We start from the raw sequence: 12,500 nt of genomic DNA, 5'->3' as shown, positions 1-12,500 counted from the left end.
ACTACTTCTACTACTACTTCTACTACTACTACTACTACTACTACTACTACTACTACTACTACTACTACTACTACTACTACTACAACTACTACTACTACTACTACTACTACTACTACTACTACTACTACTACTACTACTACTATTACTAGTCGTTGGGTGTCATGCGCGGTGGGAAAAGTCACAGAGGTCGTGGCGGTGCTCGTGTTGTCGGGGTAGAGAGGGAGCGGTGAAATTCTTGTGTTAAACTCGTCTCCGTTGTCGAGGCAAATGTGCCAATGGACACGGGAGGGGCAAGCTAAAACATATCACAAACGTCAAAAATAAGAAAACTAGTAAACGTCAAAAATAAGAAAACGAGGTCATATAGATCACGGTCCCGCGTCATCCTTGTCACGTGGCGCAAAAATATATTTAAAAAGGGGAATGCAACACGAGGACTTTACCAGGAGGTCACCCATCCTAGTACTACTCTCGCCCAAGCACGCTTAACTTCGGAGTTCTGATGGGATCCGGTGCTTTAGTACTGGTATGATCGCATCCGACATGCAACTATCTATTTGTTCCTTATGCTTGCCCCTACTACTACTACTACTACTACTACTACTACTAGTCGTTGGGTGTCATGCGCGGTGGGAAAAGTCACAGAGGTCGTGGCGGTGCTCGTGTTGTCGGGGTAGAGAGGGAGCGGTGAAATTCTTGTGTTAAACTCGTCTCCGTTGTCGAGGCAAATGTGCCAATGGACACGGGAGGGGCAAGCTAAAACATATCAGAAACGTCAAAAATAAGAAAACTAGTAAACGTCAAAAATAAGAAAACGAGGTCATATAGATCACGGTCCCGCGTCACCCTTGTCACGTGGCGCAAAAATATATTTAAAAAGGGGAATGCAACACGAGGACGTCCCAGGAGGTCACCCATCATAGTACTACTCTCGCCCAAGCACGCTTAACTTCGGAGTTCTGATGGGATACGTTGCTTTAGTGCTGGTATGATCGCATCCGACATGCAACTATCAATTTGTTCCTTATGCTTGCCCCTACTACTACTACTACTACTACTACTACTACTAGTATTACTAGTCGTTGGGTGTCACGCGCGGTGGGAAAAGTCACAGAGGTCGTGGCGGTGCTCGTGTTGTCGGGGTAGAGAGGGAGCGGTGAAATTCTTGTGTTAAACTCGTCTCCGTTGTCGAGGCAAATGTGGCAATGGACACGGGAGGGGCAAGCTAAAACATATCACAAACGTCAAAAATAAGAAAACTAGTAAACGTCAAAAATAAGAAAACGAGGTCATATAGATCACGGTCCCGCGTCATCCTTGTCACGTGGCGCAAAAATATATTTAAAAAGGGGAATGCAACACGAGGACTTTACCAGGAGGTCACCCATCCTAGTACTACTCTCGCCCAAGCACGCTTAACTTCGGAGTTCTGATGGGATCCGGTGCTTTAGTGCTGGTATGATCGCATCCGACATGCAACTATCTCTTTGTTCCTTATGCTTGCCCCTACTACTACTACTACTACTACTACTACTACTACTACTACTACTACTACTACTACTACTACTAATGCTACTACTGCTACTGCTGCTCCTGCTGCTCCTGCTACTGCTCCTACTGCGACTACTGCTACTACTAATACTACTACTACTAGTCGTTGGGTGTCATGCGCGGTGGGAAAAGTCACAGAGGTCGTGGCGGTGCTCGTGTTGTCGGGGTAGAGAGGGAGCGGTGAAATTCTTGTGTTAAACTCGTCTCCGTTGTCGAGGCAAATGTGGCAATGGACACGGGAGGGGCAAGCTAAAACATATCACAAACGTCAAAAATAACAAAACTAGTAAACGTCAAAAATAAGAAAACGAGGTCATATAGATCACGGTTCCGCGTCATCCTTGTCACGTGGCGCAAAAATATATTTAAAAAGGGGAATGCAACAAGAGGACTTCCCAGGAGGTCACCCATCCTAGTACTACTCTCGCCCAAGCACGCTTAACTTCGGAGTTCTGATTGGATCCGGTGCTTTAGTGCTGGTATGACCGCATCCAACATGCAACTATCTATTTGTTCCTTATGCTTGCCCCTACTACTACTACTACTACTACTACTACTACTACTACTACTACTACTACTACTACTACTACTACTACTACTACTACTACTACTACTACTACTACTACTACTACTACTACTACTACTACTACTACTACTACTACTACTACTACTACTACTACTACTACTACTACTACTACTACTACTACTACTACTACTACTACTACTACTACTACTACTACTACTACTACTACTACTACTACTAGTCGTTGGGTGTCAAGCGCGGTGGGAAAAGTCACAGAGGTCGTGGCGGTGCTTGTGTTGTCGGGGTAGAGAGGGAGCGGTGAAATTCTTGTGTTAAACTCGGCTCCGTTGTCGAGGCAAATGTTGCAATGGACACGGGAGGGGCAAGCGAAAACATATCACAAACGTCAAAAATAAGAAAACTAGTAAACGTCAAAAATAAGAAAACGATGTAATATAGATCACGCTCCCGCGTCATCCTTGTCACGTGGCGCAAAAATATATTTAAAAAGGGGAATGCAACACGAGGACTTCCCAGGAGGTCACCCATCCTAGTACTACTCTCGCCCAAGCGCGCTTAACTTCGGAGTTCTGATGGGATCCGGTGCTTTAGTGCTGGTATGATCGCATCCGACATGTAACTATCTATTTGTTCCTTATGCTTGCCCCTACTACTACTACTACTACTACCACTACTACTACTACTACTACTAGTACTACTACTACTACTACTACTACTACTACTACTACTACTACTACTACTACTAGTACTACTACTACTACTACTACTACTACTACTACTTGTCGTTGGGTGTCAAGCGCGGTGGGAAAAGTCACAGAGGTCGTGGCGGTGCTTGTGTTGTCGGGGTAGAGAGGGAGCGGTGAAATTCTTGTGTTAAACTCGTCTCCGTTGTCGAGGCAAATGTGGCAATGGACACGGGAGGGGAAAGCTAAAACATATCACAAACGTCAAAAATAAGAAAACTAGTAAACATCAAAAATAAGAAAACTAGTAAACGTCAAAAATAAGAAAACGATGTAATATAGATCATGCTCCCGCGTTATCCTTGTCACGTGGCGCAAAAATATATTTAAAAAGGGGAATGCAACACGAGGACTTCCCACGAGGTCACTCATCCTAGTACTACTCTCACCCAAGCACGCTTAATTTCGGAGTTCTGATGGGATCCGGTGCTTTAGTGCTGGTATGATCGCATCCGACATGTAACTATCTATTTGTTCCTTATGCTTGCCCCTACTACTACTACTACTACTACTACTACTACTACTACTACTACTGCTACTACTGCTACTGCTGCTCCTGCTACTGCTGCTACTGCTCCTACTGCTACTACTGCTACTACTAATACTACTACTACTAGTCGTTGGGTGTCATGCGCGGTGGGAAAAGTCACAGAGGTCGTGGCGGTGCTCGTGTTGTCGGGGTAGAGAGGGAGCGGTGAAATTCTTGTGTTAAACTCGTCTCCGTTGTCGAGGCAAATGTGGCAATGGACACGGGAGGGGCAAGCTAAAAGATATCACAAACGTCAAAAATAAGAAAACTAGTAAACGTCAAAAATAAGAAAACGAGGTAATATAGATCACGCTCCCGCGTCATCCTTGTCACGTGGCGCAAAAATATATTTAAAAAGGGGAATGCAACACGAGGACTTCCCAGGAGGTCACCCATCCTAGTACTACTCTCGCCCAAGCGCGCTTAACTTCGGAGTTCTGATGGGATCCGGTGCTTTAGTGCTGGTATGATCGCATCCGACATGTAACTATCTATTTGTTCCTTATGCTTGCCCCTACTACTACTACTACTACTACCACTACTACTACTACTACTACTAGTACTACTACTACTACTACTACTACTACTACTACTACTACTACTACTACTACTACTACTAGTACTACTACTACTACTACTACTACTACTACTACTTGTCGTTGGGTGTCAAGCGCGGTGGGAAAAGTCACAGAGGTCGTGGCGGTGCTTGTGTTGTCGGGGTAGAGAGGGAGCGGTGAAATTCTTGTGTTAAACTCGTCTCCGTTGTCGAGGCAAATGTGGCAATGGACACGGGAGGGGAAAGCTAAAACATATCACAAACGTCAAAAATAAGAAAACTAGTAAACATCAAAAATAAGAAAACTAGTAAACGTCAAAAATAAGAAAACGATGTAATATAGATCATGCTCCCGCGTTATCCTTGTCACGTGGCGCAAAAATATATTTAAAAAGGGGAATGCAACACGAGGACTTCCCACGAGGTCACTCATCCTAGTACTACTCTCGCCCAAGCACGCTTAATTTCGGAGTTCTGATGGGATCCGGTGCTTTAGTGCTGGTATGATCGCATCCGACATGTAACTATCTATTTGTTCCTTATGCTTGCCCCTACTACTACTACTACTACTACTACTACTACTACTACTACTGCTGCTACTACTGCTACTGCTGCTCCTGCTACTGCTGCTACTGCTCCTACTGCTACTACTGCTACTACTAATACTACTACTACTAGTCGTTGGGTGTCATGCGCGGTGGGAAAAGTCACAGAGGTCGTGGCGGTGCTCGTGTTGTCGGGGTAGAGAGGGAGCGGTGAAATTCTTGTGTTAAACTCGTCTCCGTTGTCGAGGCAAATGTGGCAATGGACACGGGAGGGGCAAGCTAAAAGATATCACAAACGTCAAAAATAAGAAAACTAGTAAACGTCAAAAATAAGAAAACGAGGTCATATAGATCACGGTTCCGCGTCATCCTTGTCACGTGGCGCAAAAATATATTTAAAAAGGGGAATGCAACAAGAGGACTTCCCAGGAGGTCACCCATCCTAGTACTACTCTCGCCCAAGCACGCTTAACTTCGGAGTTCTGATTGGATCCGGTGCTTTAGTGCTGGTATGACCGCATCCAACATGCAACTATCTATTTGTTCCTTATGCTTGCCCCTACTACTACTACTACTACTACTACTACTACTACTACTACTACTACTACTACTACTACTACTAATGCTACTACTGCTACTGCTGCTCCTGCTGCTCCTGCTACTGCTGCTGCTACTACTACTACTACTACTACTACTACTACTACTACTACTACTACTACTACTACTACTACTACTACTACTACTACTACTACTACTACTACTACTACTACTAGTACTACTACTACTACTACTACTACTACTACTACTACTACTACTACTAGTCGTTGGGTGTCAAGCGCGGTGGGAAAAGTCACAGAGGTCGTGGCGGTGCTTGTGTTGTCGGGGTAGAGAGGGAGCGGTGAAATTCTTGTGTTAAACTCGGCTCCGTTGTCGAGGCAAATGTTGCAATGGACACGGGAGGGGCAAGCGAAAACATATCACAAACGTCAAAAATAAGAAAACTAGTAAACGTCAAAAATAAGAAAACGATGTAATATAGATCACGCTCCCGCGTCATCCTTGTCACGTGGCGCAAAAATATATTTAAAAAGGGGAATGCAACACGAGGACTTCCCAGGAGGTCACCCATCCTAGTACTACTCTCGCCCAAGCGCGCTTAACTTCGGAGTTCTGATGGGATCCGGTGCTTTAGTGCTGGTATGATCGCATCCGACATGTAACTATCTATTTGTTCCTTATGCTTGCCCCTACTACTACTACTACTACTACTACTACTACTACTACTACTACTACTACTACTACTACTACTACTACTTGTCGTTGGGTGTCAAGCGCGGTGGGAAAAGTCACAGAGGTCGTGGCGGTGCTTGTGTTGTCGGGGTAGAGAGGGAGCGGTGAAATTCTTGTGTTAAACTCGTCTCCGTTGTCGAGGCAAATGTGGCAATGGACACGGGAGGGGAAAGCTAAAACATATCACAAACGTCAAAAATAAGAAAACTAGTAAACATCAAAAATAAGAAAACTAGTAAACGTCAAAAATAAGAAAACGATGTAATATAGATCATGCTCCCGCGTTATCCTTGTCACGTGGCGCAAAAATATATTTAAAAAGGGGAATGCAACACGAGGACTTCCCACGAGGTCACTCATCCTAGTACTACTCTCGCCCAAGCACGCTTAATTTCGGAGTTCTGATGGGATCCGGTGCTTTAGTGCTGGTATGATCGCATCCGACATGTAACTATCTATTTGTTCCTTATGCTTGCCCCTACTACTACTACTACTACTACTACTACTACTACTACTACTGCTACTACTGCTACTGCTGCTCCTGCTACTGCTGCTACTGCTCCTACTGCTACTACTGCTACTACTAATACTACTACTACTAGTCGTTGGGTGTCATGCGCGGTGGGAAAAGTCACAGAGGTCGTGGCGGTGCTCGTGTTGTCGGGGTAGAGAGGGAGCGGTGAAATTCTTGTGTTAAACTCGTCTCCGTTGTCGAGGCAAATGTGGCAATGGACACGGGAGGGGCAAGCTAAAAGATATCACAAACGTCAAAAATAAGAAAACTAGTAAACGTCAAAAATAAGAAAACGAGGTCATATAGATCACGGTTCCGCGTCATCCTTGTCACGTGGCGCAAAAATATATTTAAAAAGGGGAATGCAACAAGAGGACTTCCCAGGAGGTCACCCATCCTAGTACTACTCTCGCCCAAGCACGCTTAACTTCGGAGTTCTGATTGGATCCGGTGCTTTAGTGCTGGTATGACCGCATCCAACATGCAACTATCTATTTGTTCCTTATGCTTGCCCCTACTACTACTACTACTACTACTACTACTACTACTACTACTACTACTATACTACTACTACTACTACTACTACTACTACTACTACTACTACTACTACTACTAGTACTACTACTACTACTACTACTACTACTACTACTACTACTACTACTACTACTACTACTACTACTAGTCGTTGGGTGTCAAGCGCGGTGGGAAAAGTCACAGAGGTCGTGGCGGTGCTTGTGTTGTCGGGGTAGAGAGGGAGCGGTGAAATTCTTGTGTTAAAATCGGCTCCGTTGTCGAGGCAAATGTGGCAATGGACACGGGAGGGGCAAGCTAAAACATATCACAAACGTCAAAAATAAGAAAACTAGTAAACGTCAAAAATAAGAAAACGATGTAATATAGATCACGCTCCCGCGTCATCCTTGTCACGTGGCGCAAAAATATATTTAAAAAGGGGAATGCAACACGAGGACTTCCCAGGAGGTCACCCATCCTAGTACTACTCTCGCCCAAGCGCGCTTAACTTCGGAGTTCTGATGGGATCCGGTGCTTTAGTGCTGGTATGATCGCATCCGACATGTAACTATCTATTTGTTCCTTATGCTTGCCCCTACTACTACTACTACTACTACTACTACTACTACTACTAGTACTACTACTACTACTACTACTACTACTACTACTACTACTACTACTACTACTAGTACTACTACTACTACTACTACTACTACTACTACTACTACTACTACTACTACTACTAGTACTACTACTACTACTACTACTACTACTACTTGTCGTTGGGTGTCAAGCGCGGTGGGAAAAGTCACAGAGGTCGTGGCGGTGCTTGTGTTGTCGGGGTAGAGAGGGAGCGGTGAAATTCTTGTGTTAAACTCGTCTCCGTTGTCGAGGCAAATGTGGCAATGGACACGGGAGGGGAAAGCTAAAACATATCACAAACATCAAAAATAAGAAAACTAGTAAACATCAAAAATAAGAAAACTAGTAAACGTCAAAAATAAGAAAACGATGTAATATAGATCATGCTCCCGCGTCATCCTTGTCACGTGGCGCAAAAATAAATTTAAAAAGGGGAATGCAACACGAGGACTTCCCACGAGGTCACTCATCCTAGTACTACTCTCGCCCAAGCACGCTTAATTTCGGAGTTCTGATGGGATCCGGTGCTTTAGTGCTGGTATGATCGCATCCGACATGTAACTATCTATTTGTTCCTTATGCTTGCCCCTACTACTACTACTACTACTACTACTACTACTGCTACTACTGCTACTGCTGCTCCTGCTACTGCTGCTACTGCTCCTACTGCTACTACTGCTACTACTAATACTACTACTACTAGTCGTTGGGTGTCATGCGCGGTGGGAAAAGTCACAGAGGTCGTGGCGGTGCTCGTGTTGTCGGGGTAAAGAGGGAGCAGTGAAATTCTTGTGTTAAACTCGTCTCCGTTGTCGAGGCAAATGTGGCAATGGACACGGGAGGGGCAAGCTAAAAGATATCACAAAGGTCAAAAATAAGAAAACTAGTAAACGTCAAAAATAAGAAAACGAGGTCATATAGATCACGGTTCCGCGTCATCCTTGTCACGTGGCGCAAAAATATATTTAAAAAGGGGAATGCAACAAGAGGACTTCCCAGGAGGTCACCCATCCTAGTACTACTCTCGCCCAAGCACGCTTAACTTCGGAGTTCTGATTGGATCCGGTGCTTTAGTGCTGGTATGACCGCATCCAACATGCAACTATCTATTTGTTCCTTATGCTTGCCCCTACTACTACTACTACTACTACTACTACTACTACTACTACTACTACTACTACTACTACTACTACTACTACTACTACTACTACTACTACTACTACTACTACTACTACTACTAGTACTACTACTACTACTACTACTACTACTACTACTACTACTACTACTACTACTACTACTACTACTAGTCGTTGGGTGTCAAGCGCGGTGGGAAAAGTCACAGAGGTCGTGGCGGTGCTTGTGTTGTCGGGGTAGAGAGGGAGCGGTGAAATTCTTGTGTTAAAATCGGCTCCGTTGTCGAGGCAAATGTGGCAATGGACACGGGAGGGGCAAGCTAAAACATATCACAAACGTCAAAAATAAGAAAACTAGTAAACGTCAAAAATAAGAAAACGATGTAATATAGATCACGCTCCTGCGTCATCCTTGTCACGTGGCGCAAAAATATATTTAAAAAGGGGAATGCAACACGAGGACTTCCCAGGAGGTCACCCATCCTAGTACTACTCTCGCCCAAGCGCGCTTAACTTCAGAGTTTTGATGGGATCCGGTGCTTTAGTGCTGGTATGATCGCATCCGACATGTAACTATCTATTTGTTCCTTATGCTTGCCCCCTACTACTACTACTACTACTACTACTACTACTACTACTACTACTACTACTACTACTACTACTACTACTACTACTAGTACTAGTACTACTACTAGTACTACTACTACTACTACTACTACTTGTCGTTGGGTGTCAAGCGCGGTGGGAAAAGTCACAGAGGTCATGGCGGTGCTTGTGTTGTCGGGGTAGAGAGGGAGCGGTGAAATTCTTGTGTTAAACTCGTCTCCGTTGTCGAGGCAAATGTGGCAATGGACACGGGAGGGGCAAGCTAAAACATATCACAAACGTCAAAAATAAGAAAACTAGTAAACGTCAAAAATAAGAAAACTAGTAAACGTCTAAAATAAGAAAACGATGTAATATAGATCACGCTCCCGCGTCATCCTTGTCACGTGGCGCAAAAATATATTTAAAAAGGGGAATGCAACACGAGGACTTCCCAGGAGGTCACTCATCCTAGTACTACTCTCGCCCAAGCACGCTTAATTTCGGAGTTCTGATGGGATCCGGTGCTTTAGTGCTGGCATGATCGCATCCGACATGTAACTATCTATTTGTTCCTTATGCTTGCCCCTACTACTACTACTACTACTTCTACTACTACTACTTCTACTACTACTACTACTACTACTACTACTACTACTACTACTACTACTACTACTACTACTACTACTACTACTACTACTACTACTCGTTGGGTGTCAAGCGCGGTGGGAAAAGTCACAGAGGTCGTGGCGGTGCTTGTGTTCACGGGGTAGAGAGGGAGCGGTGAAATTCTTGTGTTAAACTCGGCTCCGTTGTCGAGGAAAATGTGGCAATGGACACGGGAGGGGCAAGCTAAAACATATCACAAACGTCAAAAATAAGAAAACTAGTAAACGTCAAAAATAAGAAAACGATGTAATATAGATCACGCTCCCGCGTCATCCTTGTCACGTGGCGAAAAAATATATTTAAAAAGGGGAATGCAACACGAGGACTTCCCAGGAGGTCACCCATCCTAGTACTACTCTCGCCCAAGCGCGCTTAACTTCGGAGTTCTGATGGGATCCGGTGCTTTAGTGCTGGTATGATCGCATCCGACATGTAACTATCTATTTGTTCCTTATGCTTGCCCCTACTACTACTACTACTACTACTACTACTACTACTACTACTAGTACTACTACTACTACTAGTACTACTAGTACTACTACTAGTACTACTACTACTACTACTACTTGTCGTTGGGTGTCAAGCGCGGTGGGAAAAGTCACAGAGGTCGTGGCGGTGCTTGTGTTGTCGGGGTAGAGAGGGAGCGGTGAAATTCTTGTGTTAAACTCGTCTCCGTTGTCGAGGCAAATGTGGCAATGCACACGGGAGGGGCAAGCTAAAACATATCACAAACGTCAAAAATAAGAAAACTAGTAAACGTCAAAAATAAGAAAACTAGTAAACGTCAAAAATAAGAAAACGATGTAATATAGATCACGCTCCCGCGTCATCCTTGTCACGTGGCGCAAAAATATATTTAAAAAGGGGAATGCAACACGAGGACTTCCCAGGAGGTCACTCATCCTAGTACTACTCTCGCCCAAGCACGCTTAATTTCGGAGTTCTGATGGGATCCGGTGCTTTAGTGCTGGTATGGTCGCATCCGACATGTAACTATCTATTTGTTCCTTATGCTTGCCCCTACTACTACTACTACTACTTCTACTACTACTACTTCTACTACTACTACTACTTCTACTACTACTACTTCTACTTCTACTACTACTACTACTACTACTACTACTACTACTACTACTACTACTACTACTACTACTACTAGTCGTTGGGTGTCATGCGCGGTGGGAAAAGTCACATAGGTGGTGGCAGTGCTCGTGTTGTCGGGGTAGAGAGGGAGCGGTGAAATTCTTGTTTTAAACTCGTCTCCGTTCTCGAGGCAAATGTGGCAATGGACACGGGAGGGGCAAGCTAAAACATATCACAAACGTCAAAAATAAGAAAACTAGTAAACGTCAAAAATAAGAAAGCGAGGTCATATAGATCACGGTCCCGCGTCATCCTTGTCACGTGGCGCAAAAATATATTCAAAAAGGGGAATGCAACACGAGGACTTCCCAGGAGGTCACCCATCCTAGTACTACTCTCGCCCAAGCACGCTTAACTTCGGAGTTCTGATGGGATCCGATGCTTTAGTGCTGGTATGATCACATCCGACATGCAACTATCTATTTGTTCCTTATGCTTGCCCCTACTACTAGTACTAGTACTACTACTACTACTACTACTACTACTACTACTACTACTACTACTACTACTACTACTACTCCTACTACTACTAGTCGTTGGGTGTCATGCGCGGTGGGAAAAGTCACAGAGGTCGTGGCGGTGCTCGTGTTGTCGGGGTAGAGAGGGAGCGGTGAAATTCTTGTGTTAAACTCGTCTCCGTTGTCGAGGCAAATGTGGCAATGGACACGGGAGGGGCAAGCTAAAACATATCACAAACGTCAAAAATAAGAAAACTAGTAAACGTCAAAAATAAGAAAACGAGGTCATATAGATCACGGTCCCGCGTCATCCTTGTCACGTGGCGCAAAAATATATTTAAAAAGGGGAATGCAACACGAGGACTTCCCAGGAGGTCACCCATCCTAGTACTACTCTCGCCCAAGAACGCTTAACTTCGGAGTTCTGATGGGATTCGGTGCTTTAGTGCTGGTATGATCGCATCCGACATGCAACTATCTATTTGTTCCTTATGCTTGCCCCTACTACTACTACTACTACTACTACTACTACTACTACTACTACTACTACTACTACTACTACTACTACTACTACTACTACTACTACTACTACTACTACTACTACTACTACTACTACTACTACTACTACTACTACTACTACTACTACTACTACTACTACTACTACTACTACTACTACTACTACTACTACTACTACTACTACTACTACTACTAGTCGTTGGGTGTCATGCGCGGTGGGAAAAGTCACAGAGGTCGTGGCGGTGCTCGTGTTGTCGGGGTAGAGAGGGAGCGGTGAAATTCTTGTGTTAAACTCGTCTCCGTTGTCGAGGCAAATGTGCCAATGGACACGGGAGGGGCAAGCTAAAACATATCAGAAACGTCAAAAATAAGAAAACTAGTAAACGTCAAAAATAAGAAAACGAGGTCATATAAATCACGGTCGCGCGTCACCCTTGTCACGTGGCGCAAAAATATATTTAAAAAGGGGAATGCAACACGAGGACTTCCCAGGAGGTCACCCATCATTGTACTACTCTAACCCAAGCACGCTTAACTTCGGAGTTCTGATGGGATCCGTTGCTTTAGTG

The 12,500-nt window shown here is 44.3% G+C and overlaps 22 non-coding genes across 22 annotated transcripts in view; all 22 read right to left on the bottom strand.

Annotated features, from left to right (window-relative positions):
- Positions 1-420: 420 nt before the first annotated feature.
- LOC123417658 lies at positions 421-540 on the bottom strand. Its single transcript, XR_006617086.1, has one exon. It is a non-coding gene; the product is annotated as a 5S ribosomal RNA (ribosomal RNA).
- A 341-nt stretch (positions 541-881) lies between these two features.
- Positions 882-1,000, bottom strand: LOC123417742. The gene has a single exon (XR_006617160.1). It is a non-coding gene; the product is annotated as a 5S ribosomal RNA (ribosomal RNA).
- Positions 1,001-1,350: 350 nt separating this feature from the next.
- On the bottom strand, positions 1,351-1,470 carry LOC123417600. Its single transcript, XR_006617031.1, has one exon. It is a non-coding gene; the product is annotated as a 5S ribosomal RNA (ribosomal RNA).
- A 455-nt stretch (positions 1,471-1,925) lies between these two features.
- Positions 1,926-2,044, bottom strand: LOC123417686. Its single transcript, XR_006617112.1, has one exon. It is a non-coding gene; the product is annotated as a 5S ribosomal RNA (ribosomal RNA).
- Positions 2,045-2,586: 542 nt separating this feature from the next.
- On the bottom strand, positions 2,587-2,705 carry LOC123417414. Its single transcript, XR_006616857.1, has one exon. It is a non-coding gene; the product is annotated as a 5S ribosomal RNA (ribosomal RNA).
- Positions 2,706-3,173: 468 nt separating this feature from the next.
- Positions 3,174-3,292, bottom strand: LOC123417706. Its single transcript, XR_006617130.1, has one exon. It is a non-coding gene; the product is annotated as a 5S ribosomal RNA (ribosomal RNA).
- Positions 3,293-3,726: 434 nt separating this feature from the next.
- On the bottom strand, positions 3,727-3,845 carry LOC123417413. Its single transcript, XR_006616856.1, has one exon. It is a non-coding gene; the product is annotated as a 5S ribosomal RNA (ribosomal RNA).
- A 474-nt stretch (positions 3,846-4,319) lies between these two features.
- On the bottom strand, positions 4,320-4,438 carry LOC123417627. Its single transcript, XR_006617057.1, has one exon. It is a non-coding gene; the product is annotated as a 5S ribosomal RNA (ribosomal RNA).
- Positions 4,439-4,872: 434 nt separating this feature from the next.
- Positions 4,873-4,991, bottom strand: LOC123417685. Its single transcript, XR_006617111.1, has one exon. It is a non-coding gene; the product is annotated as a 5S ribosomal RNA (ribosomal RNA).
- Positions 4,992-5,560: 569 nt separating this feature from the next.
- Positions 5,561-5,679, bottom strand: LOC123417411. The gene has a single exon (XR_006616854.1). It is a non-coding gene; the product is annotated as a 5S ribosomal RNA (ribosomal RNA).
- Positions 5,680-6,081: 402 nt separating this feature from the next.
- On the bottom strand, positions 6,082-6,200 carry LOC123417626. Its single transcript, XR_006617056.1, has one exon. It is a non-coding gene; the product is annotated as a 5S ribosomal RNA (ribosomal RNA).
- A 431-nt stretch (positions 6,201-6,631) lies between these two features.
- Positions 6,632-6,750, bottom strand: LOC123417683. The gene has a single exon (XR_006617109.1). It is a non-coding gene; the product is annotated as a 5S ribosomal RNA (ribosomal RNA).
- A 475-nt stretch (positions 6,751-7,225) lies between these two features.
- LOC123417410 lies at positions 7,226-7,344 on the bottom strand. The gene has a single exon (XR_006616853.1). It is a non-coding gene; the product is annotated as a 5S ribosomal RNA (ribosomal RNA).
- A 516-nt stretch (positions 7,345-7,860) lies between these two features.
- Positions 7,861-7,979, bottom strand: LOC123417624. The gene has a single exon (XR_006617054.1). It is a non-coding gene; the product is annotated as a 5S ribosomal RNA (ribosomal RNA).
- Positions 7,980-8,401: 422 nt separating this feature from the next.
- On the bottom strand, positions 8,402-8,520 carry LOC123417682. The gene has a single exon (XR_006617108.1). It is a non-coding gene; the product is annotated as a 5S ribosomal RNA (ribosomal RNA).
- A 485-nt stretch (positions 8,521-9,005) lies between these two features.
- Positions 9,006-9,124, bottom strand: LOC123417666. The gene has a single exon (XR_006617094.1). It is a non-coding gene; the product is annotated as a 5S ribosomal RNA (ribosomal RNA).
- A 454-nt stretch (positions 9,125-9,578) lies between these two features.
- LOC123417676 lies at positions 9,579-9,697 on the bottom strand. The gene has a single exon (XR_006617102.1). It is a non-coding gene; the product is annotated as a 5S ribosomal RNA (ribosomal RNA).
- A 425-nt stretch (positions 9,698-10,122) lies between these two features.
- Positions 10,123-10,241, bottom strand: LOC123417409. Its single transcript, XR_006616852.1, has one exon. It is a non-coding gene; the product is annotated as a 5S ribosomal RNA (ribosomal RNA).
- A 438-nt stretch (positions 10,242-10,679) lies between these two features.
- On the bottom strand, positions 10,680-10,798 carry LOC123417571. Its single transcript, XR_006617004.1, has one exon. It is a non-coding gene; the product is annotated as a 5S ribosomal RNA (ribosomal RNA).
- A 446-nt stretch (positions 10,799-11,244) lies between these two features.
- On the bottom strand, positions 11,245-11,363 carry LOC123417461. Its single transcript, XR_006616902.1, has one exon. It is a non-coding gene; the product is annotated as a 5S ribosomal RNA (ribosomal RNA).
- A 398-nt stretch (positions 11,364-11,761) lies between these two features.
- LOC123417610 lies at positions 11,762-11,880 on the bottom strand. The gene has a single exon (XR_006617041.1). It is a non-coding gene; the product is annotated as a 5S ribosomal RNA (ribosomal RNA).
- A 518-nt stretch (positions 11,881-12,398) lies between these two features.
- Positions 12,399-12,500, bottom strand: part of LOC123417730 — a 119-nt gene continuing 17 nt past the window's right edge. The window contains exon 1 of the ribosomal RNA XR_006617152.1: positions 12,399-12,500. This exon is cut by the window's right edge and continues 17 nt beyond it. This is a non-coding gene — a ribosomal RNA (5S ribosomal RNA).

The sequence above is a fragment of the Hordeum vulgare genome, unplaced genomic scaffold (genome assembly GCF_904849725.1).
Source record: "Hordeum vulgare subsp. vulgare unplaced genomic scaffold, MorexV3_pseudomolecules_assembly, whole genome shotgun sequence".
In the NCBI taxonomy this organism is placed as follows: Eukaryota; Viridiplantae; Streptophyta; class Magnoliopsida; order Poales; family Poaceae; genus Hordeum; species Hordeum vulgare.
This window is presented reverse-complemented; position numbering and strand designations above follow the sequence as displayed.